Source organism: Bufo gargarizans, chromosome 4, assembly GCF_014858855.1.
Source record: "Bufo gargarizans isolate SCDJY-AF-19 chromosome 4, ASM1485885v1, whole genome shotgun sequence".
Lineage (NCBI taxonomy): Eukaryota > Metazoa > Chordata > Amphibia > Anura > Bufonidae > Bufo > Bufo gargarizans.
In genome coordinates, this window is record NC_058083.1 from 43,844,819 (window position 1) to 43,853,998 (window position 9,180).

Genomic DNA, 9,180 nt, shown 5'->3' on the forward strand with positions numbered 1-9,180 from the left:
CTGTAGTATTCATGGTGAACTACCGTGTTGGCACTTTGCGATAAATAATGGGTTTTGGGTTGCAGTTTGGGCACTCGGTCTCTAAAAGGTTCGCCATCACTGGTCTAGGGTCTATATTAGTTTAGAAGGCATGGTCTAGGGCAGTGATGGCTAACCTTGGCACTCCAGCTGTGGTGAAACTACGACTCCCAGCATGTTCCATTTATTTCTATAGAGTTCTAAGAGCAACCAAGCAAGGGGGGCATCTTGGGAGTTGTAGTTTTACCACAGCTGGAGTGCCAAGGTTAGCCATCACTGGTCTAGGGTCTATATTAGTTTAGAAGGCATGGTCTAGGGTCTATATTAGTTTAGAAGGTATGGTCTAGGGTCTATATTAGTTTAGAAGCCATGGTCTAGGGTCTATATTAGTTTAGAAGCCATGGTCTAGGGACTATATTAGTTTAGAAGCCATGGTCTAGGGTCTATATTAGTTTAGAAGCCATGGTCTAGGGTCTATATTAGTTTAGAAGCCATGGTCTAGGGTCTATATTAGTTTAGAAGCCATGGTCTAGGGTCTATATTAGTTTAGAAGCCATGGTCTAGGGTCTATATTAGTTTAGAAGCCATGGTCTAGGGTCTATATTAGTTTAGAAGCCATGGTCTAGGGTCTATATTAGTTTAGAAGCCATGGTCTAGGGTCTATATTAGTTTAGAAGCCATGGTCTAGGGTCTATATTAGTTTAGAAGCCATGGTCTAGGGTCTATATTAGTTTAGAAGCCATGGTCTAGGGTCTATATTAGTTTAGAAGCCATGGTCTAGGGTCTATATTAGTTTAGAAGCCATGGTCTAGGGTCTATATTAGTTTAGAAGCCATGGTCTAGGGTCTATATTAGTTTAGAAGCCATGGTCTAGGGTCTATATTAGTTTAGAAGCCATGGTCTAGGGTCTATATTAGTTTAGAAGCCATGGTCTAGGGTCTATATTAGTTTAGAAGCCATGGTCTAGGGTCTATATTAGTTTAGAAGCCATGGTCTAGGGTCTATATTAGTTTAGAAGCCATGGTCTAGGGTCTATATTAGTTTAGAAGTCATGGTCTAGGCTCTAGGGTCTGAATTAGTTCAGCACGTCTGATCTAGGGTCTGTATTAGTTTAAAAGGTCTGATCTAAGGTCTATATTACTTTAGAAGGTGTGGTCTAGGGTCTATATTAGTTCAGAACTTCTGGTCTGGGGTCTGTATTAGTTTAGAAGGTCTGGTCTAGGATGTTCTCTGGGGTCCATGGGTCACAAAGTCTCTCTGGTGTCTGTATTGTGGTGGAGATTAGTACTACAGGTGGCACTGGGAGTGCATTTCTTTTCTACTAGGACATATTATGGGGGGCTCTATTACTACTGTGAGCACTATACAGGCATTAGTACTACTGCAGTACTGCAGGCACTATAGGCAGGCATTATTACTCTGTGGCATACTATGAGGACTTTACTACTACTGGTGGCACTATTAGGGGTAGTGTTGAGCGAACTTGTGTTTTAAGTTCGGCGTCTAAAGTTCGAGTTCAGGTTATCGAAGTATCCCGTTGTGGATTCTAAACTCCGTTATGGTCCATGGTAGCAGAATCCATAACGGGATACTTCGATAACCTGAACTCGAACTTTAGACGCCGAACTTAAAACACAAGTTCGCTCAACACTAATTAGGGGTCATTTTTTTCTACTGGGACACATTAGGGGGGAGTTATTACTACTGGGGCACTATAGAGAGGCACAAGAACTACTGGGGGCACTGTAGACAGGCATTATTATCTCTCGCACATACTATGGGGGCTTTATTACTACTGGGGGCACCACTGTTGGTGTTATTACTATTGGGGGCACTTTAGGGGTCAATAGCACTACTCAGGGCACTATAAGGGGGCATATTTACTACTGGGGGTATTACTAGGGGCACAATAGGTGGGTATTAGTAGTACTAGGATACTATAGGTGGGAAATATTTCTTCTGCAGGCACTATAGGGGGAATTATTACTACTCCGGGTTTTTGTGGTGGGCTATACTACTACTAGGGGCACTGTAGGGGGAATTATTACTACTGGGGTGGGGTGCATTAAGATGGTTACAGTATTGGGGTGGCAGAATGGGGTGTTCAGAAGATGGGGAGGACGATGGAAAAGTAAAACAATTAAGATGTCTGTGTGGCAAACCCTGCAGAGACGAGATATACCTAAAATAAATCACCATGGCAATCTGGTCTGAATGGAGAAGATGAGGAAAGAGAACATCTACATCAGGAGACATCACTGGATGTAAGAGGTACGTGGTGCTTTATTCTACTGAAGCAACTGCTGTCAGAGGCCTAGAACAGATCCTATGACCGCAGTACTGTAGCTTCCTTGGGGTATTTGGTTTGAACTTCTTGTCACTAGGAGGTATTTGGCATGAAAAGGTTGAGAACCATCGATTTAGGGGGTCTGGTCTAGGGTCTATATTAGTTTAGGGGGTCTTCTCTCTTCTTATTTATTTAAGGAATCTTGTCTGGGGTCTATATTAGTTTAGAAAATTTGGACTTTAATATATTGACATCCCACAATCCAGAAATTCTACATTCTAGATTTCCAATAAAGGCCTAGGTGGTCATCTGGGGTAACATCCAGTTCTAGACCATGATCAGCGGCAGGGAGTGACGGGCATTGACTTGTCTTCTAAATGTCTGTGACCTCCTCAGCTACTGAGGGTGGAAAGTGCAGCAATCATAACCCCAAAAAAAATATATATATACTCTCATCAACCATAACATTAAAATGACGTGAATAACAATGATGATCTGGTGACAAGGTCAACTGTAAGACCTTGTGTCCTGGCACCATGCAGATGTGACACATACCGCCTACCTAACATTGTACAGACAAGTTTCCCCTTCATGGCAGTGGTGCCCCCTAATGGCAGTGTCCTCTATCATCAGGATAATGCCCGGCCACAACACTGTCCAGGAATTAGGAACTTGACAAAGAGATGAAGCTGACGACTTGTCTCCAGATTCCCAGATCTGTCCCATCGTCATCTGTGGGATCTATGGAGGCCTCAACGAGCAGCTGACAGGAAATGCTGCCAGATACCACAGGACTCCTCAGAGGTCTGGTGGAGTCCATGTGTCATTGGGTCAGAGCTGTGTCGGTGGCATGAGGGCAACCTCCACAATATTAGGTAGGTGATTTTAATATTATGGCTGATCGATTTATGTATCTGAACTTTCAGTGGTCCACAGAGTCTGAAGACAAGGCACACCCATGAAGAAAAAGCATAAGAGAAGATCCTCTAGGTGTAATGGCAATGCCACCCTTGGTCCTAGAGGCTCATTTGCATACAGTACAGACCAAAAGTTTGGACACACCTTCTCATTCAAAGAGTTTTCTTTATTTTCATGACTATGAAAATTGTAGATTCACACTGAAGGCATCAAAACTATGAATTAACACATGTGGAATTATATACATAACAAAAAAGTGTGAAACAACTGAAAATATGTTATATTCTAGGTTCTTCAAAGTAGCCACCTTTTGCTTTGATTACTGCTTTGCACACTCTTGGCATTCTCTTGATGAGCTTCAAGAGGTAGTCACCTGAAATGGTCTTCACTTCACAGGTGTGCCCTGTCAGGTTTAATAAGTGGGATTTCTTGCCTTATAAATGGGGTTGGGACCATCAGTTACGTTGTGGAGAAGTCAGGTGGATACACAGCTGATAGTCCTACTGAATAGACTGTTAGAATTTGTATTATGGCAAGAAAAAAGCAGCTAAGTAAAGAAAAACGAGTGGCCATCAGTACTTTAAGAAATGAAGGTCAGTCAGTCCGAAAAATTGGGAAAACTTTGAAAGTGTCCACAAGTGCAGTCACAAAAACCATCAAGCGCTACAAAGAAACTGGCTCACATGCGGACCGCCCCAGGAAAGGAAGACCAAGAGTCACCTCTGCTACGGAGGATAAGTTGATCCGAGTCACCAGCCTCAGAAATCGCAGGTTAACAGTAGTCCAGATTAGAGACCAGGTCAATGCCACACAGAGTTCTAGCAGCAGACACATCTCTAGAACAACTGTTAAGAGGAGACTGTGTGAATCAGGCCTTCGTGGTAGAATATCTGCTAGGAAACCACTGCTAAGGACAGGCAACAAGCAGAAGAGACTTGTTTGGGCTAAAGAACACAAGGAATGGACATTAGACCAGTGGAAATCTGTGCTTTGGTCTGATGAGTCCAAATTTGAGATCTTTGGTTCCAACCACCGTGTCTTTGTGCGACGCAGAAAAGGTGAACGGATGGACTCTACATGCCTGGTTCCCACCGTGAAGCATGGAGGAGGAGGTGTGATGGTGCGGAGGTGCTTTGCTGGTGACACTGTTGGGGATTTATTCAAAATTGAAGGCATACTGAACCAGCATGGCTACCACAGCATCTTGCAGCGGCATGCTATTCAATCCGGTTTGCGTTTAGTTGGACCATCATTTATTTTTCAACAGGACAATGACCCCAAACACACCTCCAGGCTGTGTAAGGGCTATTTGACCATGAAGGAGAGTGATGGGGTGCTGCGCCAGATGACCTGGCCTCCACAGTCACCGGACCTGAACCCAATCGAGATGGTTTGGGGTGAGCTGGACCGCAGAGTGAAAGCAAAAGGGCCAACAAGTGCTAAGCATCTCTGGGAACTCCTTCAAGACTGTTGGAAGACCATTTCAGGTGACTACCTCTTGAAGCTCATCAAGAGAATGCCAAGAGTGTGCAAAGCAGTAATCAAAGCAAAAGGTGGCTACTTTGAAGAACCTAGAATATAACATATTTTCAGTTGTTTCACACTTTTTTGTTATGTATATAATTCCACATGTGTTAATTCATAGTTTTGATGCCTTCAGTGTGAATCTACAATTTTCATAGTCATGAAAATAAAGAAAACTCTTTGAATGAGAAGGTGTGTCCAAACTTTTGGTCTGTACTGTATATCAAAACATCATTTTTCTCAGCAATGCGGGCACAGATGCCTTCAGCTGCCAAGTGCACATGTAACAGGTCAGCCAGTGTTATAGGTACAAATCTGCTGACAGATGCCCTTTTAATCAGCAGGATCAACTCTACCGGACAGGATGTGGATTTAATAGGGTTGATTCAGCTGAAAGGTCCCCCTTTAAATGCTTCCCTATTTTCAAGATTTTTTTAATGCTGTCAGAAACTTGTAACATCTTATCCAAATCCATCTTATCTTATATCTAAAGTCTAATAATCTGTTTAGACCTAAGGGTAAGGCCAGGCCACGCCCACCCGTGGCAGCCAATGGTCACATGATTTTTTGTGCAGCCACTGGCTGCTGCAAATAGGCGTGACCTGCCATGTGCAGTCAGCCGGACTAATGGCATAGTCTTTAGGATATGCTCCTGATGTCAGATAGGTGTGGGTCCCTGCACCTTATCTCTTGAACGGGGAGCCTAAAGTGAATGGCAGCGCACTGCGCAAGCGCTGCCCCCCTCCATTCACTTCTATGGGTGTGCCAAAAGTAGCCAAGCGTTAGCTCCAATACAAGTGAGGACCAGAGGTAAGACCCACAACTATATGACACCGGTGGCGTATCCTGGCGACGTGCCGCCAAAGTGTGACACTGGTCAACCCTTATAGGGTTCCTACGACTGTATCCAATCCGGACATTGCACAAACCTCTCTTCTGTCCTGGTAATGCAATAACAGTTTGCAGGATTACTACACAGGAGGTTACACAAGAAGGAGCAACCGACGGGACCGGGGGAGGGGAATCCAGAACAGAGATAAATAGGAGATTGATAGATAGATAGATAGATAGATAGATAGATAGATAGATAGATAGATAGATAATAGATAGAAGAAAAATCCAGGTGTAGGCCTAATGGGACAAGACCAATGACCAAATGGGTCATAGGTAAAAAAAAAATGCAAAAAGGCAGCACACTCGAGAAATGAAAAACATTAAATATATATACTCACCCATGTGGACGCATAGGTAAGTACATTTAGCTTTTTCATTTCCTGAGGGCACATGCACACACACGTTCAGGACTCATGTGCGGAGAATCTGCAGGTGTTCGCAGGCAAATCTGTGCGCATCAGTTGGTGCGGATTTTCTGCACGTGGATTTTAGTAAGTGAATGAAGAAAATCCGGTCAGGAAAAAAATAAAAATAAAAATAAACGGCATGCTGTGGATTTTAAAATCCGCACCGCAGGTCAAAATCCACGCAGAAGAAAAATCTGCATTGTGTGCATTGAGAATTGCAAATTCTCATAGAATACAATGTACATGTGACCTACGGTGCAGATTTTCCGCACGCAATCCCGATTGCGTGCTTTTAGCCTGAGTGTGCGGCCTTTTTGCATTTTTTAGATAGATAGATAAGAGATAGATAGATAGATAGATAGATAGGAGATAGATGGATAGATAGATAGATAGATAGATAATATATAGATGGATAGATAAGAGATAGATAGATATCAGATAATAGATAGATAGATAGATAGATAGATAGATAGATAGATAGATAGATAGATAGATAGATATGAGATAGATAGATAGATAAGAAAGAGATAGATGAGATAGATCAGAGATAGATGAGATAGATCAGAGATAGATGAGATAGATCAGAGATAGATAGATAGATAAGAGATAGATAGATAGATAGATAGATAGAAGATAGATAAATAGATAGATGGATAGATATCAGATAGATAGATAGATAGATAGATGGATAGATATCAGATAGATAAATAGATAGATGGATAGATATCAGATAGATAGATAGATAGATAGATAGATAGATAGATAGATAGATATGAGATAGATAGATAGATAGATAGATATGACATAGATAGATAGATATTAGATAGATAGATAAGAGATAGATAGATATGAGATAGATAGATAGATAGATAGATAGATAGATAGATAGATAGGAGATAGATAGATAGATATAAGATAGATAGATAGATAGATAGATATTAGATAGATAGATAGATAGATAATATATAGATGGATAGATAGATAGATATAGATCCAATGTTATAGTACAGAACTGCAGCAGGGTGGGGAGATGATGGGTGTTGCACCTGCCGCCCTCTCTGCCCCATTTAGGGCTCATTCACACGATCGTTGTTCTGGTCCGCACCCGAGCTGCAGTTTTGGCGGCACGGGTGCGGACCCATTCACTTCAATGGGGCCACAAAAGATGCGGACAGCATCCGTGGCCCCACAAAAATGATAAGTCAAGTCCTATAGGCATTTCTATAAAGGGCCGTCCATTCCGTTCCGTAAATTACGGGCGGCATCTGTGCTTTGCGGATCCGCAAAACACGGCGGCACGGTGGTGTGAAGAATCCCTTTACATGAAGGATGGGCGGAGGAAGAACAGCCAATCAGATTGCAGCTCATTTATAAACGTGCAGCTAAAAAATGACAGCCAGAACCTGATTGGTTGCTAAGGGCAACTGCAGCTGCCAATCACAATGCGGGGTCAGAACGGGGCATTCTATATCCTGGCTCCTACAGGCTAGTTTTCTGGAGCCATCTGATCATCCAGAACGTCTCATAATCCGGAAACAACCAGGTCCTGCTATGGTATATATATATATATATAGCAAAGTGTAGAGACAGAGAGAGGACCGGACATCCACACAACACATACACCGTGTACTCAGTGACCGGCTACAGGACACAGCAGCCGAAACTTACCCCGAGCAGCACGGAGACACGAGCAAGTTACCTAACAGCCGGGACAGCCACAACAAACTACAACTTCCGGCATGCTGCAGCAAGACTACAGCTACGGTGTCCTGCAGGGGACAGGAGGCTGGAGAAGGCGTTTACCATAGCTGTGGTGACTGAGGTGTGTCCTGGATGTGACTACAGACCGGACTATCACCCCCATTATCATCCCTAGTGTTATTTCCATCCTCAAGGTTATAGCTTATAATAGTATAGATTTTATATATTATCATACAATTATTTTATTTAGTCATACAGCTCTGTTCAGGTCTCCATTGTAGATTTCACTCTGCTCACCAAAATGGCGGTCACCATGTTGGACGCGGTTATAAGTCAGTGGGGTCCGCCGTGCGCCCTTGGCATCTGTAGACGTAAGCGGAGCCAATTATTAGAACATTATTATTATTGTCTTTATTATAATCCTAATTAACCATTTGTGGACCACCCCTGGAGGATAGACGTCTCAGCAGTCTCTATCTAAAGCGGCTATCCACCACTGGGAATCAACATCCTGTTGACGGGCATCATGTGGCCACTGCAGCCAATCGCTGGCCACAGCAGTGACCTGTCACCCATGTTGGTGGCCAGTGATTGGCTGCAGCGGTCACGTCCGTCAACAGGATGTTGATTCTCAGAGACCTGGGACCAGCGAAGGATGAACCCCACCACGGGTCCAGCCACTCTGAAAGGGTCGGTTTAAAAAAGTTTAGTGATGGATTAAACCTTTAACCCTGCGAGGACATTTCTGAACGTTCCTTGCACGGACATCGCTCAGGTATAGGATCGGACGGGCTGACATAGACAGCCGGACTCCCCATATAGACGGCATGGACTTTTTTCACCTTCCCCATGGCTGTATACAAAGTGCCAGTGCCACTTCCCGCTATAGTCCTGACGACCACGTGATCACTCAGGCTGGCGCTACACACGGCGGCATATGGATCGATATGCCACATTGTTACATGGCGTCTAATGGTTCTTAATGTGCAGTACGCAAAATGCTGCAACTGCCATGGAACAAAATCCAACACTGTGAACAGAAGACAAGGCAAGTCACGTGCGGCGACCTACCTGCGACTTTTCTGCGATGCGGTTGTGCTTTTACAGCCGAATCACAAAGAGCAGCATGACCGCACGCTGCAGACGCGTCACACAAATGTAAAAAAGCGTAAGGTTAAGTTAAAAGGAAAACACGAAGGAGCAGGCGCACTGCTCAGAACCCTCTGCAACTTCTCATTCATGGGCTTTGCTTGTCTTTTTTAAAGGGGTCATCCAACCCCGATAATGACCACGTGCCCCCCCCCCCCCAATGCCCGAGCCCCTCATAGATTATACTTACCCGCTCCCTGACACCTGCGTCGCTCCGGATCCCTGCACGGCCACCGCTGCATCTCATCGAGCGGGTAAAAACATCTGTCGACGGGGGGAGCA

At 43.9% G+C, this 9,180-nt stretch overlaps 1 protein-coding gene across 1 annotated transcript in view; it reads right to left on the reverse strand.

Moving 5' to 3' along the window:
- The window catches only part of MSRA (methionine sulfoxide reductase A), a 272,063-nt gene extending 264,269 nt beyond the window's left edge, over positions 1-7,794 (reverse strand). Inside the window, exon 1 of the mRNA XM_044289623.1 lies at positions 7,717-7,794. The gene's annotated coding sequence lies outside the window, so the exon portion shown is untranslated. The remainder of the gene's footprint in view (positions 1-7,716) is intronic.
- Between the last annotated feature and the right edge of the window lie 1,386 nt (positions 7,795-9,180).